This window comes from Macrobrachium nipponense, chromosome 41 (assembly GCF_015104395.2).
Source record: "Macrobrachium nipponense isolate FS-2020 chromosome 41, ASM1510439v2, whole genome shotgun sequence".
Classification (NCBI taxonomy): domain Eukaryota; kingdom Metazoa; phylum Arthropoda; class Malacostraca; order Decapoda; family Palaemonidae; genus Macrobrachium; species Macrobrachium nipponense.
Window position 1 is genome coordinate 28,867,059 of NC_061102.1, and position 24,054 is coordinate 28,891,112.

The 24,054-nt window shown below is 38.8% G+C and overlaps 1 protein-coding gene across 14 annotated transcripts in view; it reads right to left on the bottom strand.

Moving 5' to 3' along the window:
- LOC135212644 (NGFI-A-binding protein homolog) overlaps window positions 1-24,054 on the bottom strand; it is a 560,269-nt gene that overhangs the window by 158,090 nt on the left and 378,125 nt on the right. The window lies entirely within an intron of this gene.

Here is a 24,054-nt window from a genome sequence, read left to right on the forward strand (position 1 = left end):
TCTCTCTCTCTCTCTCTCTCTCTCTCTCTCTCTCTCCTCGGATCCACCATGATGACGATATGACCTACCCTCACCCCTTCTCAACCCCCAACCCCCTCCTACCCTACCAGCCTCCACCCCCTTGTTTTAAATAGGCGGCACAAAGGGCGACGTGAATCTTGGCGATAGCGATTTCTGATTGGTGTGGATGCCCGGGAGATGAGTGAGTAAAGTCGCCTGATTGGTGTAAAAACACTTCAAGGAATGTCTTTTCCTTTCTGATTGGCCAAGAAGGAAAAGAAGGCAGCAAGGCAGCATCACTTTGACTATTCTTTCCTTCCGGACGAGAAATACTTGAGACCAAAGTCCCTCTCCCTTCTACTTCTCTTCCTTTTCCTCCTCAAGTGAGGAGGAGGAGGAGAGGGAAGAGAAGGGGGAGGGGGGTGGTATCAAGACTTGCATACCCCTTCGTGGTTGGTGCCAATTCCCGAGCTAATTAATCTCGCTGCTCTCTGATCAATTCGATAAATAGCTCAAAACTTCCAATGGATGCTCCCAATAAACTGTCTCAATTCATATATATAAGGATTTTACATTTCGAAATAAGAAATCAGAGGACGAGGATAAAAAGATGAGTTGACACCTTAACGTGCAAAGTTTTGATATCTTGGCTAAGCTGTTACCTTCCAAAATTATCAGCTTTTATTTAGGGGGAAATACAAGCCAAAATAATAAAATAAAAGTACTGCATCATCTGTGAACACCAAACGTTCCACACACACACACACACACACACACACAACACACACATATATATATATATATATACATACATACATACATACATACATACATACATACATACATACATACATGTGTGCTTCATTCCCAACGATATTTTGGAATCAAATGCGCAGTTCAAGAAAGACGTATACTGCAAGACGTATACTGCCTGACTCGGTGTCTTGATAAATAGATTTATTTGTTAATCAACAAATAAGTCCGGTTACGGATGTGTGCACTAGTATTTTCGTTCGCCTTCGTTCTTCACAAAGTATACAAAAGGGAACTAAAAATTATTATTATTATTATTACTATTATTATTATACCCTGCAATTAATTCAACCTACAAATCTGATATTTAAAAACGAAACAACTACATGGAATTAAGGTATAAGTAATTAGATTATGTTAGAGATAACTATGTTTGGATCCTAATATATTTAAACTGCTCCATTAAGAAATTTCCAGAATCGATGAAATTCTTGATGGAAATTTCCAGTATTTCTGAATCTTTCTCAAGCAGTTCATCATTAATAACAATGCCTCCAACGGAGCGCGACGCGAGAGGCCTCTATTTAGTTCTGTCAACCATTTTTTCCTCTGAATATAACCAGATAATTTATGAAAGCAGCAGAGGACACAAGAGACGTTTGAAGGATGGCAGACCAATAACGCGTACAGTCTCAGATACATAAAGTTAGTTTAAAGCTTTATGAGACAACAGTGCACGTGATTTTTAACAGTTAGAGAGCCAATGACGCATTTTATTTTCAGAAACTAGCAATTTTGTTTCTAGAAAGTACCTATTATATTTTCAGAAACTACCTATTTTGTTTTCAGAAAATACCAATTTTGTTTTCAGAAATTACCAACTTTGTTTTCAGAAACTACTTATTTTGTTTTCAGAAACTACCAATTATACTTCCAGAAACTAACAAGTTTGTTTCCAGAAATTCACAAGTTTGTTTCCAGAAAGTACCAATTATGATTTTAGAAACTACCAATTTCGTTTACTTTCACAGAAACTACTAATTTTGTTTCCAAGAGCTACCAAATCTATTTCCAAAAGCTACCAGTTGTGTTTCAAGGTACTACCCAATCTGTTTCCAGACAATTCCTACCAAATCTCTTTCCAAAAGCTACCAGTCGTCTTTCAAGAAACTAGCAATTGTTTCCAGACACTACCCATTCTGCTTCCAGAAAATACCTATTTTGATTCCAGAGACTACCGACAATTTTATTCCCAAGAACTACCAATTCGGTTTCAAGAAACTACCAAGTTTGTTTTCCAGAAACTACCAAGTTTGTTTTCCCGAAACTACCAAGTTTATTTTCCAGAAACTGCCAAGTTTGTTTTCCAGAAACTACTAAGTTTGTTTTCCAGAAACTACCAAATTGTTTTCCAGAAACTGCCAAGTTTGTTTTCCAGAAACTACAATTTAGTTTTCCAGAAACTGCCAAGTTTGTTTTCCAGAAACTGCCAAGTTTGTTTACACGAAACTTCAAAGTTTGTTTTCCAGAAACTACCAAATTTGTTTTCTAGAAACAGCCAAGTTTGTTTTCCAGAAACTACCAGCACACCCGAAGGTGCAGGAGCTCGCTTACCCGTCCTCGGTGCATTTCACCGTCACGTCAAACCACCATCTGTTTGATTTCTGGAAGAGGAGCGGCAAGAAAGTCTCCCTAAAAGAAACTTTAATGAGAGGCCAGCCGTAAGGTGCACCTCAATTTACCATGGCCTCTAAAATCCCCTCTCTCTCTCTCTCTCTCTCTCTCTCTCTCTCTCTCTCTCTCTCTCTCTCTCTACTTCTACGACGAGAAGTAATGATGACTGGCGGCGAGATTTTACTACGATCGATAAATATTTTGACAAAAGTAATGGCAAAATTAACGCGACTTTTGCCTACGGGTGAACATCCCGTCTGAGAATGTTGCTCGAATGAGTATACGAATGTAGAATATACTTTGGGACTGAGATCTTTAGACAGAGAAACATAAACAAAAAACAGCTGATTTGTTCAGTTTTGACAGTTGATTGACAGTCAGAACTGTCGGGCAATGCGCTTATGAATATGCCCATAAGGCACATAACCTATAAGCAGACGCATTACCTAAAGCTTTCTTGTTGCCTGGAAGCATTCTTATCATAGAGAAGCAGATGGCATTCTCGGATCTAATCGGCGAAGTCCTACACTGGACAACGATAATAGCGATGTCACCGAAGATGATGTTGTTGATGACGACGATGATAACCCTCATAGTAGAAGGGCTTCGCCCATATGCCTCTCCATAAGTGGCGGCACTATGCAGTGTGAAAGGAAGCCCGGGCAGGATGTCGTCGGCATCGGGTGGGGCCGCAGAGAATACAAAGCCTATGGCCGATGAAAATAACAGTTATGCAAATGAGTTTGAGTCGTGGGTCAATAAGGGGCTCATTTACTCTAACTGCCGCAGATGGACTCTCGGCCAAAAAAGGCCTCTTCCTCCCCGTTGATCAATGTTGATCAATGACGATTAATGCTGGCACGATGATCACATGGGAACAGCCCAAACGTCCAAGTCATACTGCCTCTCCCAAACTACATTAATGAGGCCGGTGGTGGAAGGGGTGGGAGAGGGGGGGGGTGGTTTTAGGGAATAGGAGTGGGGTGGGAGGTTGCTGGGGGAGGTAAGCCAGGGAAGGACATAACCATTCCCTCCCTCCAATATCTCCCAACCGAACCCTCGGGTTCCCGTTCCCGACCGCTTAGGTCTAAAGATGCATTTCCCCCGTCCTTCCTTCCTTCCTTCCTTCATCTTCGTTAGTACAAACCCGAGGACGCCTTTCCAATCAACGCCTTGCAATTGCATCGCAACAACGACGCAGGTCAGAGAGGTGACCACGTGCAGCGCCGATTCCCTTCGTCGCCCAGGAAGGCAGATGACAAAAGAGAAGAATATGATGATATTGTATTTACTATTTCGTGGAGGAAGTTTCAAAATTAATCTATGCAGTTCCCCCAAAATCGATGTGATAAGCTCCAATGCAGCTGCAAAAAACCCTCCCCTAGGGGTGGGTGCAACGGACGCCTGCAACCCTATGCAGTTTGAGGGGAGGGGACGAGAGAGGGAAGCCAAGGGGAAACGGAAAAGTGAAGGAGAGGCTGATGGGTAGGAAGAAGAGGGGAAAGGAACACCAGAGAGAGAGAGAGAGAGAGAGAGAGAGAGAGAGAGAGAGAGAGAGAGAGAGAACAACCAGGGAAAACCAGGAGACTGAAAAACCCTAAGAACGACAGAATCAACGAAATAAATAAAGAAGGCAAAACTATAAAGCAAAATGAAGGCACAAGGAACTCGGAAATAAGTCAGCTCCTGGAAAAAGCGTTGGGGCACAAAAAAAAAAAAAAAAGAACGAAAACAAAAGGTTATGAAAAGAGAATTTACCCTTCGGATACAAATAAACAGAAATGGAAAGCGAAGACAAAGATAAAGAAGAGCGGAATGGAGAAATAAGAGGAGGAGCCACGGTAGGGGGAGAGACGGAGGCAGCAGCAGCAGACTCGAAGGCACATTAGATGCAGATATATAAAGGCTTCGGCTGAAAATGACAGAAAAGGGAATGAGAGATGAATTAAAGGGACCATAAACAAAAGCACCGCGCGCGGATTCATACCAAAATGGAGAGAGATGTAGGTAGAAAGCGGCTGGATGCGTAGGTAAACTGACGCACGAAAATGACTGTCCAGGTTTTCTAATTAATACCGTCAAGGTTTGGACACGTTCGCATACACACACATACATAAATATATACACGCACGCACACACACATATATATGTATAAGCATAAATATATATATATATATATATATATATATATATATATATATATATATATATATATATATATATATATATAGATTATATGTTAAATGGAATTGTATTCGGACATTAAACTCCTGTCAGGAGAGAGAGAGAGAGAGAGAGAGAAATCAAGGCCCAGAGAGGAAAGGAAAAAGAAAAGAGGGGAAACAGAAAACGATAACAGAAAATAAAAGAAAGGAACACAGAGTATTGAGGAAAGGGAAAGACGGAGGAGGAGGAGGAGGAGGAGATGGGGTAGGAGGAGAAGGGAAAGAGAAGGAGGAGGAAGTAGGGAGATGCAGAGGGGGAAAGGTATAAAAAATAGACTGTAAAAAAAAAAGGGAAAAAAATACAAAGTGAGGGGGCTGCAATAATGCAAGCCGTTGGAACTGCATTGTACTAGATAATCAGGGAGATCGATTTCTCACTTGGATTCTGGGTTCTTCCCTCATTGACTGCATTCTTGTGTCGCTCCGTAAAAAGGAAACACTTTTCCATTCTGTTCTTAAATGGCAGCTTTTTTTTTCTTTCTTTTTCTTTTCATTTCATTGTCATAAAGGGAGAGAGGTGTTTCAAAACGGACTTTAATTTCTTCAATTGTACTTGTTCATAAGTATTTCAAGGAGGTTACATCTGTTCGTTGTGATATACGCAAACGGACAGACGGTGCACACACACACACACCACACACATATATATATATGTGTATGTATGTATGTGTATATAGTATATATATATATATATATATATATATATATATATATATATATATACACATATATACTATATATATACATATATATACATACTATATATATATATATATATATATATATATATATATATATATATATATATATATATAAAACTGTCGTTCACTACCCATTTCCCTATAACCTCAGCAAAATGAAGAAATAAATTGACTTCGCAAAACAATTGACATTCAGTCGGCAAACGCTACTGGACATCCGATTAGTCTTCATTTGCTACTTAACGAAACAATCCTGCGGATTGATAAAGAAAGATAACGGAGTTTTTATGACCGGTAAATCACAGTGATCGCCGACAAGAAGTCGCATAAACGTATCAATTGCAGCGTTTTATGAATCAAATGCGCTTCAATTGCGGTATGAATCAAATGCGCTTCAATTAGGTTAAGGGGTAAAAAAAAAAATAAAAAGGCAGAAATGACTAACCAATAGATAAAAACTTGTCATTACGACCAATGTTAACTTGATGGAACAGAATTGGTCAATATTCTATTCCTACGCGATACATTTTAACCAAATGTAACCATTACTGAGGTATTCTGCGCATTTGTAAGTAAATTTGTGTATAATGCGCAATAATGCCGAGTTCTTTATTAATAAAATATTCTTTACGAAAAGTTAGTGGATATCTCAGAGGTCCCCTCAATAACATTCGGAAAATGTGAGAGAATCCAATTATTTTTGAAAGCACATACCTCAAGGTGAGGCAATGCTTAGTGTAGCCTGTTTTATCAGCAATGCATGTTTGCAATGACTGTATCTGCCATAATGGCACAGCGCTACTTGTAGTCAAAGTATAACGCTTTCTTCATACATATCGGCATAGCGCTGCTTACTGCGGTCAATGTATGAAGCATTCTTGATAAATCTCTAATTGCTGTCAATTTATGACGCATTCCTGATAAACTTCTAACTGCAGTCAATGTATGACGCATTCTTGATGAATCTCTATCTGCAGTCAATGTATGACGCATTCCTGATAAACCTCTAACTGCTGTCAATTTATGACGCATTCCTGATAAACTGATAAACCTCTGACATCAGTCAATGTATGACGCATTCCTAATAAACCTCTAACTGTAGTCAATGTATTAAGCATTCTCAATAAACATCTACTTGCAGTCAAAGTATGAAGCATTCTTGATAAACCTCTAACTGTAGTCAATGTATTAAGCATTCCTGATAAACCTCTAACTGCAGTCAATGTATGACGCCTTTTTGAAAAATCTATATGTTCAGATTTTATTTCCAAGAATCCGAGCAACTTACTATTGAGTAGAAGCTTCCTACAACAGCATAGGAACAGAGCTCGCTAACCCTTAGGAATTGTTTTCTGCAAAAGCTGTCGTTTAGGAAAATGAGAATCAGCTTGTATCTCATCTTCAGCGTCAAATAAGGCGAGGTTTAGTACACGGTAGGCATGACTGCAAAAAGCATGTAATGCCGAGATCCTAAGGAAATACAGAGCCGACTATGCCTTTTTTTTTAATGCCTCATTTACTAGAATTAATATTATATGTTCAATGAAATGAATATCATACGTTTCTCGGTAAAATTGCGTATTTCTAGATAACCCTACACGATCAGTTTACGTGATGCTATTCATACGCAGGTGTATATACGCACATACCCAGTCATACATACAATACTCCTTTGCGCACTCTCTCTCTCTCTCTCTCTCTCTCTCTCTCTCTCTCTCTCTCTCTCTCTCGCTCTCTCTCTTCTCTCTCTCTCTCCTCCTCTCCATCTCCTCCCTAAGAAATAAAGAATGAAAAGGTGGAAAAAGAACAGAGAAAGGAATGTTGGAGCGCACGTTGGTTGGTGCGTTGGTAATAGGCCATATGGAAAGATTTTTTTTTTCTTTTTCGTTTTCTTTCGCAGACACGCACCCTTCCTCCACAACAACTGTGCAGGTCTGTGGCGTTATGAAGGCCTTTTAACCCTCCCTCAAAGCTTGCTTGCTTGCTTGCTTGCTTGCCTTCCTTCCTCTTGGGCTGACTTCACAAGCACTGAACCTGTTTGTTCGCCCAAATACTTTTCTCTAAAATCACACATACAATCATAAAAAGTCTCTCACTGTCCCTGCTCTATTATGTATATATGCATGCAGAGAGAGAGAGAGAGAGAGAGAGAGAGAGAGAGAGAGAGAGAGAGAGAGAGAGAGAGAGAGAGAGAGCCATTCAAACTAACAGACACATGGAAAGCAGAAAAAACGAATGGAAACAATATACAGAAAGGGAGGGTAATACTGAGGAGTAACTAAATAAAACTGGGGTTCTACATTACACCCGAATGGGAATGAGATTGCAAATGTGCATTTGCAGGAGCCCTTGAGTGTTTGCGTAACTATGTTACCGCACAGTACTTCATGTGTAACATGTAAGCATTCAGGCACATTTCCATTATATCGTGAGGGTCAGAGAACTAACTCTATCTACACCATAAACTGGAATCAATTAGTAACTGAAAGTAGCAACAATCTTTTACTTTAATCTGAGTCCAGGTGAAGCACCCTTGCCCTTTCTACCCTAGGTACTTGATAGTAAACTCGCATTTCTTTACATTTTTGTAATGTTCAGTCTCTCTCTCTCTCTCTCTCTCTCTCTCTCTCTCTCTCTCTCTCTCTCTCTCTCTCTCTATGGGCCACCAGTTGTGTCGCTTGATGCTCTTCTAAATTATTTTTCGTCTTCGCCATATTTCGTTTTTATGTCCAGAATGATTTTCCTTTCGTTCTTGGCGATTTCTGGAGTTTGCGTTTCCGCTTTCCTTTACTTTCCATTTCAGTGATTTCCATTCTATTCCTTCTCGCCTAAATAATTTTCATTCGTTGCTTCACTCCTGCATCAGTCTGTTGTTTGAAGGATATATCTTTGGCTACTGGCCTAGGTACTTATCCCTCCCTTTCTCCAATGTCTGTCGAATATATATATATATATATATATATATATATATATATATATATATATATATACTATATATAAATATATATATATATATATATAGATATATATATATATGCATGTATGTATATATATATATATATATATATATGCATGTATGTATATAGATTGTGTATCTATGACATTTGTATTAATAGTATAAAATGCACGTCTCCATTCATACAGTCACATACACACACACACTGTTCGTACATCATAATTTTAATTATGGGACGTGAGTTCGACATTTTGTAGCATCAACTTATGGAACACTCATTATAAATGGAATAATTACACTAGCTTTGAATGGGACACATTTCTGTAGGGGGGGAGGGGGGGGGGGGGGTGGAGGGGAGGAAGAAACTTGGTCCCACTTATCAGCACCATTTCCCTAGAACATCAGAACCCCCACAACTTTCCCTCAAAAGCCTTTTCTCTCCTCCTCCTCCTTCTCCTTCTCCTCTGTTTCCTTGTTCTTCTGCCGTTCCTCTTCTTCCTCCTTCCTTTCTTCTACTTCTTCTTCTCCTCCTCCAACTCTACCCCAACTCCCCCTAACCTAATTTTTATCTTTAAACCATTTCCTCCTCCTAGAGCCTCTCTCTCTCTCTCCCTCTCTCTCTCTCTCTCTCCCTTCCCCAATTTTTAGTCATATAGTTGCCGGGCCCAGCTAGACAGTCAATCCCCCCTACTTCTCCAAAAACCTTGGAGGAGGACTCCTCCCTTCGGTCCCCACCCCCCACACACTCCAAGCCCCTATCCTACCAGAGTCCTCCATCCCCCGCCGTTCCTCTTGCACTCCCCTCAGCGCTATGCATCCCAATTTCAATATTTTTGACCCGATGGGAGTATTGTGATGGGGAGGTGGTGGGGGTGGGGTACTGTAGGGGAGTGCCACTGGGGATGGTGGGTTGGGGAGAGGGGTTTATAACTGGGGTGGACGCAAGGTTAGTTCAAGAAATTCTCTGTCTTGAATCTATCGCAGTCATGTCCTCCATTAGTTTGAGGTCCTTCGCATGTTGGGATACAAAATATATATAAATAGAATCAACTAAATAAATAAAAACAAATGGAACTAAATTAAACTTAGGGGTAACTGGCCCAACTTCATTTTCACTTCGATCAAGGAATCGGTCTTGACTGTGGCATAACAATGCATGTTGTTGGAATGTCGTATTGTCTTGTTTATACATCAGACCTTAAAAATAATTGTAATTTTTCAGTATAGATAGCGTTATAAACTTGAGCACTGTCTAAGTATCCCAAAAGCCATAAATGAAATTATTCGACACAAAATGAATAATACTAGAGATTCCTCAACGCAAAATATAAATGGAAGCCAAAAATCCAACTTCCCACCTTAAAAAAAAAAAAAAAAAAAAAAAAAAAAAAAAAAAAAAAAAAAAACTATTGGATGCGCTAAATCCGTGTCTGTCATTTTCATTCCCCGCCCATAATCATCCACTTGACCGGCATCCTGCAATCCTTATAGACATCCTAATGAACCATAAGACATCAAAAGGGCCTCCTCCACGCCCTTTGAAAAAATTGCGCCTCTTAAAAAAAGAGACGGGGAACACACTGCATCCCATGGCATATCCTTCGCTGCATCTGTAAGGACAACAAAGGACTTTGCAAAACGCCCAATTCAAGCGAACATCCTATGGTCTCTCTCTCTCTCTCTCTCTCTCTCTCTCTCTCAGCTGCCCAAAGGGATAGGATGCATGTCAGGGATATCTCTCTCGGCTTCGGCGTACATTAATGCACTAGAGCCTCCTTTTCGATAGCATTAAAAATGAATACCATCTTTCATGTGAATGCGCGCGGTGCGGTGCTGTGACGTCGACAATAGGGACTGAACACGTATCAGTTACCACCTTTCTTGCATCCCAAATAAAATATTCCACCCAAACTCAAGTACTTTAGGATATACGATAACAATGAGCAATGTCAGCAGCCTTTAACAACAACAACAACAACAACAACAACAACAATAATAATAATAGTAATAATAATAATAATAACGAACAGGAAATTATGGATTACAAAATAAAAATTACAATGAGATGATGTAAGATAAACTGTCTGAAAACCAACGAACTTTGAAAGAAACATAACTAATAAAAATCTGTTAAGATACGTGAACATACATCAGTCTTGGGAACCTATATATAATAGTGTCGCAAAACAAACCCGTTTCCTTCTACTTTACGCTACAAAACCTACAAAACAGTCGTAAGATATGAAACGCTATACGAATGAATAAGAAGTGAAAGGTAACAGAACGAAGTGTTTGCCTTGCTGCAAAAATGTGACAATAAGAAATTTGCAACAGAACGATTTCTGCAAATTTGACGGACAGATCGATTCAGTAACACGAAGCGACGTTTCAACAGCATATCTGCTGTTAAAAAAAGAAAGAGAAAAAATGCAAAATTACGAAGCAAAGGAAAGAGCTAATTAGATAGTTGAAAAACTAACAAACAAACAAAGCCCGCTCTCTCTCTCTCTCTAAAACAGTAGCACCGTCTCAGATCCGAGCCATCTGCAAATGGGTCGGGATGGAGGACCGCGAAGTGGGAGGGTGGGGGGGGGGGTGGGAGGGAAGGGAGGGAAGGGGGAGAATAAAGGGAGAGGAGGAGGGTACCCGACTCCCCCTATCGCCACCCCTAGACTAGACCCTCGCCACCAACCGGGTCCCTACCTACATAATGCAACCCTTAAATTTTTTAATAGGAACATTAATTATAAACCCTTTGAGAGGATCACTGTAATTTCAATTCCGAAATAGGCAGCAAGATTTTCAGCTCTTTGAAATGGGGGAAACCGGGGCTAAACGGCAGCGCCGGAGAATTACACAAGGCCTAGTTGGACGGTATCCGCTCTCACACAAGTCGGAGGAAAAGAATTCTAATGGCTAAATGTTACTCCAATAACATTTAAAATAAATAATGTTAATTGAACACACACGCCGGCTTACTCAGTACTACTACTCTCAAGAGCTTTTTTTATTTTTTCATAAGCTTCAAGCTGAATAGATTAAGGCTGCGCCTAGTCTCATATCTGGAACAAAATAATAAACGGAGCTCTACAATTATGCCGAGATGAAAAATACAAGAGACGGGCAACTAATTTCTTTCGTCGTAAAATGGTAAACTTTCCTGTTTCAGTGCTAAGCAAGCAGTAAGGTCCGACCATGAAAGCAGGCCAAATTTGGAAGAAATGAACACAAACGTGCAACTAACACAACAATAATAATCATAATATAATAATAATAATTACTGAGAGAAGAGGAGTTGCTATCACAAGAAGAGATTGCTGTACTCCTTAAATAACAGTAATAACAAAGTGCATACACATAATTATACATGTGTATGCTACCTAAGAAAGGTGTTATTCTCTCGATAGTGAAAATGATAATAGAATAATAGAAGCAAATCCTAATTACTCCCTTACTAAGAAGCATTGAAGATTATACACACACACACACACACACACAGTCACCTGATACAAAAGTTCATACATATTCCTTTCCAGCAGAGAACGTACGACAAATGCACTTATCAATAGAATAATACTGTATCAATTTATCTCAACGTAAGCCCGCACTCCTGCACACACACAGACATGCACAAAAATAAAACTCCGAAATTTAAAAGAAATAATAATAATAAAATAATAATAATAATAATAATAATAATATAATAATAATAATAATAGGAATATAAAAAGGGGGACATACGCATAAAAACGCCGACATTTACTTTGAAGCAAAACTTGGCTCACGGCATTAAAATCTTCATTCCCCTTTTTGGTCGTTATGAAGGGATAGATCAAAGACCCGAAGCCGGTGTTTCTAACTCGGGGATATTCAATAACAGGAAGGATTTTTCCCCCCTCCCAACTCCTCTACACCCCCCACCCCATGGTACTACTCCTACTAGTACTACTACAATGCAGCTGATACAGAGGCGCCGCCGCTGCCGCTGCCACCACCAACTGCATCTGACCTGTACCGGCCGGCCCCTGAATAGCAAGGGGAGGGGGGATGGTGTGGGGGGGGGGTAATGCTGGGTTTGGGGTCTGGGTGGGGAGGGATAGCGGCTGCACTTGGAAGGCTAGGGGGGGGGGGGGGGAGGGAGGGACTTGGGAAGCCAAGAAATAGGGAGAATGACAACGGCGTAAAACGGATCATCTTCTCGAGATGATGAAATGTTAGCGAGAATAAAGGCTGATTATGTGGAAAAATCTTTGCATGCCTACAGTGCACCGTTGGCGGCGCAGTGAGATATAAGGAAGGTTGCACAATTGAAAAACGGTTGTTTTGAGGATGCAAGGAGGCTCGGATTAGTGAAAACACCATGCAAGATGTAACCATATAGATGAAGTTTTTCGCACTGGTGCTTCGTCCTTCATTAATTAAACAGATAAAGGACGGAGGTGACAGACTGTACCGGAGTTTGCCCTTACTCTAGGCAAATCACACACTCACACACACACATTATATAATATATATATATATAATATATATATATATATATATATACACATACATCATTTATAAGAATAAGCAGTGCTCGAAAACTTAGGTGACCTCAGACGAAACTAGACTCATGCCTATCTTACTTCTGTAAACGGAAGTATTAAGACTGGAGGAGAGAGAGAGAGAGAGAGATAGAGAGAGAGAGAGTTAAATAAACAGATAATTCGCCTCCCCTTCATCTTTCCCCCCCACCTCCACCCAGCCCCACCCTCTAGCCCTGTCTCACCAATAACGCTCAAGCGGGCCTAAGGGATGTAGTTAATGGGTTGTTAGGAATAATTACCCATTAAGTCTATGTGAATCCTCAATGGTCGCTTTCTCGCCCTCCAAGGCCTTTCTTGATTCACATTTCACTAAAGCTTTTGCAGACATTCTGCAACAACGAGGAGGAGGAGGAGGAGGAGGAGGAAAAGAACAGAGGGGGAGACGAACGGGTGGGAGGGGTAAGAAGGGAACGAAGCACATAAGAGGAAGAAAATTCCCCAACCAAGGGAATAAGAGAAGAGGGGCGCAGATATAACTGATTCATCCGCATCGTCGGGATGTGTCTTCTGTACAGGAAATTTCGTACGTCTGAAAACATCCTTCTGTACACACACACGTACGGCTTATTTTCCTCAATTGTAGTTATAAACATTGTTGAAAAAAAATAAAGTAAGATGCCAACACCCACACTGCAGCAAGGAGATGGCCATGAGACGCAAAGAAAAACAATAATAAATAATAAAAAGATTGTATGAGAGAAATGACAATTCTGCAAGGAAACTCGAGAAGGAGAGAGAGAGAGAGAGAGAGAGAGGCTCTCTCTCTAGTTGTAGATTGAGGGAGACATAGTAGAATGACTAGGAGCGTGAAGGGAGGGAGGGAGAGAGGACGAGGGGAGGAGGAGTAAGAGGCGGAGGGAGGAGGAGAGGAGAGGAGAGAAGGAGGGAGTTCTGGATGCATTGTAAGAGGCTCAGTCAGTGCCGTGCGCGGCCTGCCACTGAAGCTAATGGCTTGTTGGGGATAATTACGATCTCTATCCCATTCTAAAATCCCTCCATTTGCCTTACCAACACCCTCTCTCAACCCCACTCCTTCCCTTCCAGCCCGCACACAAACGCTAGAAAGTCCCTCCTTGCAACGCACAACTGCTTCATAGCACTAGATGTCTCTCTCTCTCTTCTCTCTCTCTCTCTCTCTCTCTCTCTCTCTCTCTCAGAAAATCTATAAGCTTTTTCTTGTTCTTAGCATGTGAATCTCCAAAATCATTATTTTCTTTGAATGCATTCAGTTCACTATGTTTTTTTTCTTTTTATGAGAACATTTCATCAGTTCTCATTTTCATAGGCAACTGAGAACCGTAATCATGCAAAAAAAGTGCAGTCATTACAGATTTACAGAGCTACACATGTATTATATATACATCATATAATGTATTATATGGATGGGTGTGTCATGGGGAATGCGTAAAATCTCCAATCACTTAAAACGAAATATGTGCAATCCTTGAAAACATCAGTTTATTTGAAACTTGCAAGGACACAATTTATCCTCAAAAACTGAACGCGAGGAATAAGTATTAGGAATGGTGAAAGTAGCTGAGAAAAAGACACACTACACCCTGGTGTAGGTTAGGATATATCAATATCAATCCTACTGCCACAAGTTTTTGTTAAAATTCACAGTTCGAGGAAAGGCTTGGGTAGCAAGTAAGTTCGCTGTTAGTTAGTGTAGCATAGTTTTGGTTATGACGATAATATAACATAAATATATGCCCAAGAATACTACAAGGTATACAGTACATATTTCCACTAATTATAATTGTCACACACACACACACATATATAATATATATATATATATATATATATATATATATATATATATATATACATATGCATATTGTGCACATCACCGTGACATTTTATTTACGGACATTAAGCTACAAATGAATGTCGTTTAATATCCAATCGATCTATCACTTATAATTCCCCTTCTGTGATATTCCCTAAGAAGCGCGAATTGGATATTAAACGGCATTTGTGGCTTCATGTTTGTGTATATATTACATTAAATTAAAGCCACCAGTAACACATTAATATCAAATATACTATACCTTGCAAATGACTTGCATTTTCGAGTGCAACTACCCAGATCGCTAAACCCCTCGTTAGCCATCGTCAGTTAAATGAACGAATAAGTCGACTGTCATGTGTGTACCGATTTTGGACAAGGATGATGAGCTCACCATAGGCAATTTAAGTTTAAGGTATGTTATTGTTAAGGTACCTAGGGTAGTTTCAAAGGTTACCATGCGGTATATTAAATATATATAATATAAAATATAACTAATAGTATATTATATATAATATAGATAATATATATAAATATATAATATACATAATCAATAAAGGGTCACAAAGTCCCAGTACCAAATTCTGATCAATAAATACTTGTAATGGTACTGGGACTTTAGGACACTCTGTACATACATACAACACTACATACAGACATAATTATATATATATAGATAATATATATAGTAATATATATATTATATATATAGATAGATGTGCATATATGTGTGTGTGTAGTATATTTTTGTGTGTAAACACATTGCCTAGCATACGAGTATATGTATGTGTATAAAATACCACACTGGCATCAGCCGCACAATGTCACCCATAAAAAAAACCTCTAACATCCATACGTCAATATATTACCTGCATAAACCTTCTAATGATCACCCAGCGAAGACACTGGCAACAATGCCTCCGCAACATTAACGGCCCTGCGCGGACTTACAACGTCATTAGCAGCGGGAACGATGCTGCAAGTCAAAAATAAAAGCCCCCAACAGGAGAGAGTAAGTCATGATGATTTGGGGGTCTCTTGGCATTCAACTCACGTGGAATCACGACGAAAGTCCTTCGTTCAGATATACATACATACAAATATATATACATATGTATGAATAATGATCACATCACCGTGATTCATAATATGATAATAATTTCGTCCTCTCGTGGGTTCGAACCAGCGCCCAACTATATATACATAAATATATATGTATATGTACACACACACACACACACACATATATATATATATATATATATATATATACATACATACACATATATATACATATCTATAGAAACCACTAAAATCAAATGCATGCAATGCACTAGGCGAAGTTCGATTTTTAAGATAACGGTACTTATATAGGAAGAAATAACAGTAAAATAACAGTATCAGTAACAGAAGTTATCTTGAACAAACTTATAATGTTTCTCCTGTTGGCTTTCTTCAGAGGATTGGTGAACAAAATTTCTCTCTAAGTCAATAAGATGGCCAAGTCAATGTGGCTACCATCGATTAAATAATGTCGATTTACATATATGAAAAATTATAATATGAATTACAATTTAATGTTATTCTTGCTATACAGTATTGTATTCGCCTTTAAATTCCAACGCTACATAAACTGGATGAGCTAGAAAATAAATTTGTGACTGCGTAACAGAGAACCATTAAAACATCCATATACACTTCACAGGAGCATGGTTGAAATAAACCCCTAAAACGCACATATATTTATATTTTATATAATTATATATTAATAAACATATATAGATAAATAAATACAGATATCTAATATATATATACATATATATATATATATATATACATATATATATACATATATATATATATATATAAATTCAAATAAGTTCTATGGTTCCCTCTTCCCGCTGCGCCTGCAGATACTATACTTTGGTTGATAGTCTATAGTGAAAGCTGGAAGGTGTTTCGTCCACCATTCCACGCTGCACGCACCAAGTTTTGCATTCAAACAAGCCCTGTGAGGGGATTGTGAACTCAAAAGATCAACAACTCTGAATAGCCATTAACCCCTTGCAATTAAACTTGGCAGCCTTTGTTTTTTTTCCTTACGCAATACATGAACTGATAGGCAAGACTGTCAGTGTCTATGGAGATTTTATACATTGGATCCTTAAGTTACTAATTATCTTCCATTAAATAAAAGCCAATTTCACCCTGGTTTCCCCTAAATTCTGACTAATATTCGCACTAGTTTCAGCGCAAAAAGATATAGACAAATATGGAAGGGCACACACCTAACGCTACCATTTGTACTCTGCACAGCTTTCCGCAAAAGAGCACAACTCATATTGCAGAACTGTTCGCTTTGAAAATAAATTTTTTTATTAAATTACAAGAATAGAGTATCACGCAACAAAATACAACTCCCAACGTAGCCACACCACTAGCTGTCCTCAACAAACAAAAAACCAGGGTGATTACGATCGCATGAAGTAACAGAAAACATCCAACAGAATTTGTTAAATAGGCAAATGTGGAAACGTACATGTATGTGAAGGTTATATAGTCGTACAATATACTTTTACAAAGCGTATGAATTCCAGTGGAGACAACGTCAAATAGACAGCAATATCCACTATTCAAGATTAAGTTATACAACTTGAGAGAGAGAGAGAGAGAGAGAGAGAGAGAGAGAGAGAGAGAGAGAGAGAGAGAGAGGCAGTTACCACTATTTACAGGAGAGCCAATTACATTTTTCAAGGCAAAACAACCATATAGTTTTTTAAAATATTTTTTTTCTATATTTCTCTCTCGTCTTTGTTTCGTCCTCCCTTTTCATTCGCTTCCCTTTCCTACCCATTTCCCAGTTTTTTCTCCCTTATCTCTTAATCACTTTTACCCCTATCCCCTTTATCCAATCTTTCTATTTCCATATGAATAATCCTATAGTCCTCATTTCACCTCCCTACATACTATTGCTTCCCTCTTCCTTCTTGTCACCGTTTCATCATATATGCCTTCATAACTTTCCCTCTCTCCTTCCCTCTCTCTCTCTTGCATCCTCTCTACATATTCCTTCCCTCTCTCTGCTTTTTATCCTTCCATCACATATGCCTTCATAACACACACACACACACACACACACACCCAACCTCACTCTCTCTCTCTCTCTTTTCAGATGAGACTGTTCCTGCTTGAACTTTTTCCTTGGCTATGAAGGGGATATATATTGTTCTCGTCTTTTTCTTCGGCCATTTTTACTTTCCTCAGAAACTATCAAGTGTAATACATAAAATCCCCCCCATTCTTTTTTCTCCTCCTCGTATTTTTTCTCTCTCCAGTGAATTAATATGAATCATTTCTTCCGTTTTCCAATAGGAATATGAAAACACTCACTTTTCATTCTTCGTGAACCGTCGGCTCCTCTCTCTCTCTCTCTCTCTCTCTCTCTCTCTCTCTCTCTCTCTCTCTCTCTCTCTCGTCTTCGGAGATGTAAATAATCTCCCAAAATAGATGATATGTGTTACTCGTTTCATGAGTCGAAAAAAGGATATCTTTATATAGCACTGATACAGCAATGCTCATTGGCGATCTCATAAAAAAAAAAAATAAATAAAGCAAGTGGGCGGCTTCAATCTGGGATGATCTATACCGACTATAATTGCTGCGTAAATTGACTCCAAGAATCAACTGGTAATTATCAAAAGATAAACAATGGCTTGGTTATCTCATGACCATTACTTCACATCTGGCGTTTTCATAATCTTCGATGGATGACTTGGCTTTAGAAGAGCCATTTGGTTGAGTCATTCTTCTTCAACTGACTAACGTTTCATGAATCACCTGATATCGAATGAATTCTTTTGTAAATCATGAACTGGGAAATCTTTTAGAAAACCAACAATCCAGACAATCTATTTTCATAAATATATACAGGAATTAGGATGGGAACGCTCCCTTGAGGATTGTTTTATGACAGTGCTCTAAAACTCACACATTCTCTCTCTCTCTCTCTCTCTCTCTCTCTCTCTCTCTCTCTCTCTCTCTCTCTCTCTCTCTCTGTGCCTCAGCTGCACTGTGGATTAGTTGAAAACGCATTTGGAGATGGTAGTCCACCCAGGCAATGGAACTTTGTTTTCGAAGGAGGAAAGCAAGCAGGGTGAGGAGACAAAACTTAGACGTATAAAAGACCAGAGAGAGAGAGAGAGAGAGAGAGAGAGAGAGAAGAGAGAGAGAGAGGACTACAAATGGAAGAAGTAAACAAGAGAGGGATTAAAACTAGGGAGGAGGATTTTAGTCTGGAGGGACCAGAGAGAGAGAGAGAGAGAGAGAGAGAGAGAGAGAGAGAGAGAGAGAGAGAAAAGGACGTCCATAAATGACCGAATCATTTCATGTATGATGAAAAATCCAACAAAATAAGGAAATACATTACACTGAAAGAGATGCATAACTACATACAAAAGCATGGAAGATGTTACATGAGACGAACAACACCAAGAACTGAATAAAAGGTAATTAAGTAGTAACGAACATAAAAAACTTGCGCATGCACGCGCAGGCATACACATACACGCGCGCGCGCGCGCACGCAGAGGACAGCAGGGAGCTGTTTAGTGCGAGATAAGTTGCTCTTCTAACTCGAACGGCCTTTTAACAAGCGAATGGGAAGACGTGTGCTTTAGACAGCTTGTGGAAGAGGGAGTGAGGGCGATAAAAGGTGTGATGAAAATGGCAGAGGAAAACGAGGGAATAAAAGAAAAGGGGAAGGGGAAGAGAGAGAGAGAGAGAGAGAGAGAGAGAGAGAGAGAGAGAGAGAGAGAGAGAGAGAAGAAAAAAAAGTGGGTCAGAAGGGTGAGCAATTGAATGAGGGGAAACAAAGGATAAATGCTGAATTGAGGGGAGCCTAAATCTAGATAGAGAAAGAGAAAAAAAAAGAGAGAAAGAGATCTAAGGTGATGGAGTTGAAGCAAGGCCAATAACATACACTACAGCGCTGAAGGAGAAGATAACTGCAATTCAATTTGTGGGAGTAAAAGGGCGCGCAGAGAGAGAGAGAGAGAGAGAGAGAGAGAGAGAGAGAGAGAGAGAGAGAGAGTATGGATAACATCACACAGCACTGACAGTTTTTCATACACTCCCGTAATTAAAAACGAAGCGTGAAAAAGTCATGTGCGCATGCAAATGAAAAAAAAAAGAAATTACTAACAGTGCTATATAAATTACACATGTAAATTACAGCCCAGCTTTACTCGAAATCTCCTCCAAATCCTGTCCCTTTATAAAGGGGAGGGCGCCATATTTCGAAAATAAATTTAATGCGGCCAATGCGACAAATATCCGCTTGTGGAGTTTTTTTTTATTCGACGTCCTGCCATCAAATTTATATAAAAGCAATTCCCACTCATAATCCCCAGGCTATCTAAATTCCAAAAGAAGAGAAATCACTTTGACCTTTTGCCATCATCCAATTTGCGCCTGTGTGCAAAGATCGGGTCCCGGACACGAAAAAAACACAGAGTAAACGTCTAAAGTTACACCATGCGTGCACTCAAGCACGCATGTACACACAAACACAAACATATGTATATGTATATGTATATATATATATATATATATATATATATATATATATATATATATGCGTGTGCGCGTGGTGTAAGTTTAGATGTATACCTTGTATATTTATATTATATATATATATATATATATACATATATACTATATATATACATACACACACACACACACACACACACACATATATATATATATATATATATATATAATATATATATACATATATCCACACACACATATGTATATAATATAAATTCATGTCCATCTGCGCAACTATACATCATTCTCCCGTTAGACTGAATCAGTTTGAAATTAGATAACACTTTTAAGCTCCTCCCCTTCACCTGTCAAAGCGATTCCACGTAAATAATCACTGGAAGGAAAAGGACAAATTTCCAGGAGGGTACAAGATGAACTATCCACTACTGCCTTTGCAGGCGGGCAAGCTTAGCGCTTACTCAATAGAGGTCACACGTGTCCATGTTCAGATTACAATCAGCAGTGCCTTCACAAATGTTTTTCAAATGTTTACAAATGGGTTAGGAGGAAGTAGCATTTAGGCCAAAGCGCTGGGACCTGTGAGGTCATTCTAAGCCGAAAGGAAAACTGACAGTAGAAGGATTGAAAGGAGTAACAAGTGGAATTACTCCCCATTGCACTAAGAAAGGACTGTTAGAGAGGGTGGAAAGTCAGATGGAAGAAAATATGAACGAAGGTATAGTAAAAGGAATGAAAGAGGTTGCAGTTAGAGGCCGAAAGGACGCTGCAAAGACCCTTGAGTAATGCCTACAGTGCACCACGTGAGGTGCACTCACTACATTATTCCCCCTATGGGGTACCATGGTAATTGGAAATTTCATAACCAATGTGTGTCTATGTAATAATATATATATATATATATTATATATATATATATATATATAATATATATGTATAAGTATGTACATATGCATACATAAACAACACATCAGTTAAATAACAGTAATAACAATGAACAGGAGACATACAGAATATAGACAAATACTAGTCCCGTCGATTCTGCTACCAAAACTCACAATAAAAAATACAAATCCTTGAACTAAAAATGAAAGCAACAAAACGTAGATAAAACACGTTTTCATTTACTTAATTGTGTCAATACGGATGAAATTTGCTCATGAATGAAATACGCCGACTAAAAACGGATAAGCGAAAGAGAAACTGAAGAAGAGAATATCAGGACTAAGTTTTATCGAGTTCTAAAAACAAATCCGACTAGATTGTGAGGCTGTCTGTCATTGATAGACAGAAGAAGCAGTCGTCTTGATAAGGTTTTACTGACAGCTAAAACGATAACCTTCATATCCTTGTGTATGTGTATATATATGTGTATATATATATATGCATAATTTACTATTATACATACATACACACATACATACATACATACATATATATATATATATATATATATATATATATATATATGTATATATGATATATATATAATATATATATATATATATGTGTGTGTGTGTGTGTGTGTGTGTGTGTATGCATAGAATATATAACCATACATGCACCTATATATATATATATATATATATATATATATTATATATATATAAAGCAACAAACATCGCTTGATATCGAATTAACTGTATCTTGGAAATAACTAAACCTAAGAGGCATTAAATTTCGCATGAGCATCTGCCCCAGCCATGATCTGAACCTGGTTATCGTAATCTGACCAGAGTACTACTCGGTTTTCCTTAATAGATTTAAGCCGATAATCAACTTTCCTATACATATTTCTGTCAAATTCGTATTCTGTACTCAGAATGAATGACAGGCGATAATTAAGCTGATACTACTCTGCTAACTGTCAATTTCTAACGTCAATTTTTGTCAATCACGCGCACTGACTTTTTCATACCACAGAAATATTATACTTATTCAAGAGACAAATCTTTTCTCTCTTTGTCTCTGATACACACACCACCCACCACCACACACACACACACACACACACACGCACACACACACACACACACACACATATATATATATATATATATATATATATATATATATATCCACCTCTCTCTCTCTCTCTCATCTCTCTCTCTCTCTGTATATATAGTATATATATATATATATATATATATATATATATATATATATACATTGATCTCCGGGTATATGCATGAATAGTACATTGCCACAAGTCTTTCCCAACTACGAGAAATCGATGCAGATAATTCAGTCATATTTATTTTTTTCTTTTTAGTCGTGAAAAGGCGTAAGAGAATGAAAAAAAAAAAAAAAAAAAAGAATGTGAAAAGTATGATACAAATATATCAACAATCAGTATATGCCAGTTAATACTATTCACTTAATTACATACAATCGTAGGTTGTCGAAACTCAAAGTCATTGAAAAAAAAAAAAAAGCGAAGATCGGATTGTGTCAATGAGAGAGAAAGAGAGAGAGAGAGAGAGAGAGAGAGAGGTGTGGGGGAAGGCCAGACAACCGACCAAGTCTGACACATTGCGTCATACGAGTATGTAACAGGAGTGGTGGTGGAAGCAACAGGTGACCGAGCATTTCTCTTTCACTTTTTCACTCTGCTGCCAATTACACTCTTCCCCTTTTCGTCTTGCGTATCCGCTTCTGCCAACAATACTTCATAAACAAAAGCCCTTTGCAGAGCGGGGGCCGGGGGTCCCCACGTCGGCGTGTGTGTGTAACGCCCAATGGATTTCGCAGATGATGCTACTGTTTGCACAAATCCGATTACCGACATGTTTTGGGAGCCGCCGAACGCATCGCCGTCGACTTAACTTTTGCATTTTATTCCCCGGATAATAGATCTCCAAAGCCATTGTCGCTGTCAGTGACAGCGTCGAAAAGAAAGGACATTTCGTAATAGGATTGGAAGCTGGTAAAAGAGAATGGCAAATAGCTGCTGGTGCTGCTGCATGGACAGCAGCACTGACTGTTTGTAACCTTAAATAGCGGCAATGGAATGGCGGGGTTTGATACTTTGCTATCATCTTAATTCAGATTTCCCAACTTTTTTTTTTTGGAGGAGGCGGGCAAAAGGTAACAAAAATCATTCCTAATGATCCGATTTTGAAATAATCAGGCGCCATGAAATTACGAGGAGCTGTAATACCTTAATACCTACAGAGCACCTCTGTCCTCTTTCAATAACAGGGACTGTCCATCACCGCTGCGACGCCAACATTATGTAAACAAATCACTCAACCCCAGAAACCGTGCCGACAACGCGACATAGTTGATGCCTTTGGTCGGAAGACCCGAGCGACCTTTGCAGTTCATTATCATTCTCCAGAAACGTACAAAAATAAAGAAAGTTCTCAAAATTAAGAAAAGAAAAGGAAAGAAAAAAAAAAAGGGGGGCCTGGCAGATAGAGCCAGAAAACAACAGCTATCCCACGGAAACGTTGAGTGCTAATTAACAATCCAGGAATCTCGCTGCAATTAAACGCATAAAAAAATCATCTCTAATCAACAATGAAGGAATTCCATTATAAATTCCGACTTTCGGTAAATCTTCTCAGTGTCAATCCTTTCATATTCGGAGCGAAAATATATTCAGAGTGGGTTTTCATATCAACAGAATAACATACTTAGAGTGCTGCATTCTCTCTCTGTCTCCCTCTGGGGAAAGCTAAAATCATAATTCTCTTTGAAAATAAAACTTGAATATCTCTCAAAACAAAAGCGTTCGTTTCTCTCCTAAGGTTAAAGCACTCACTCTCTCTCTCTCTCTCACTGGGGAAAGCTAAAA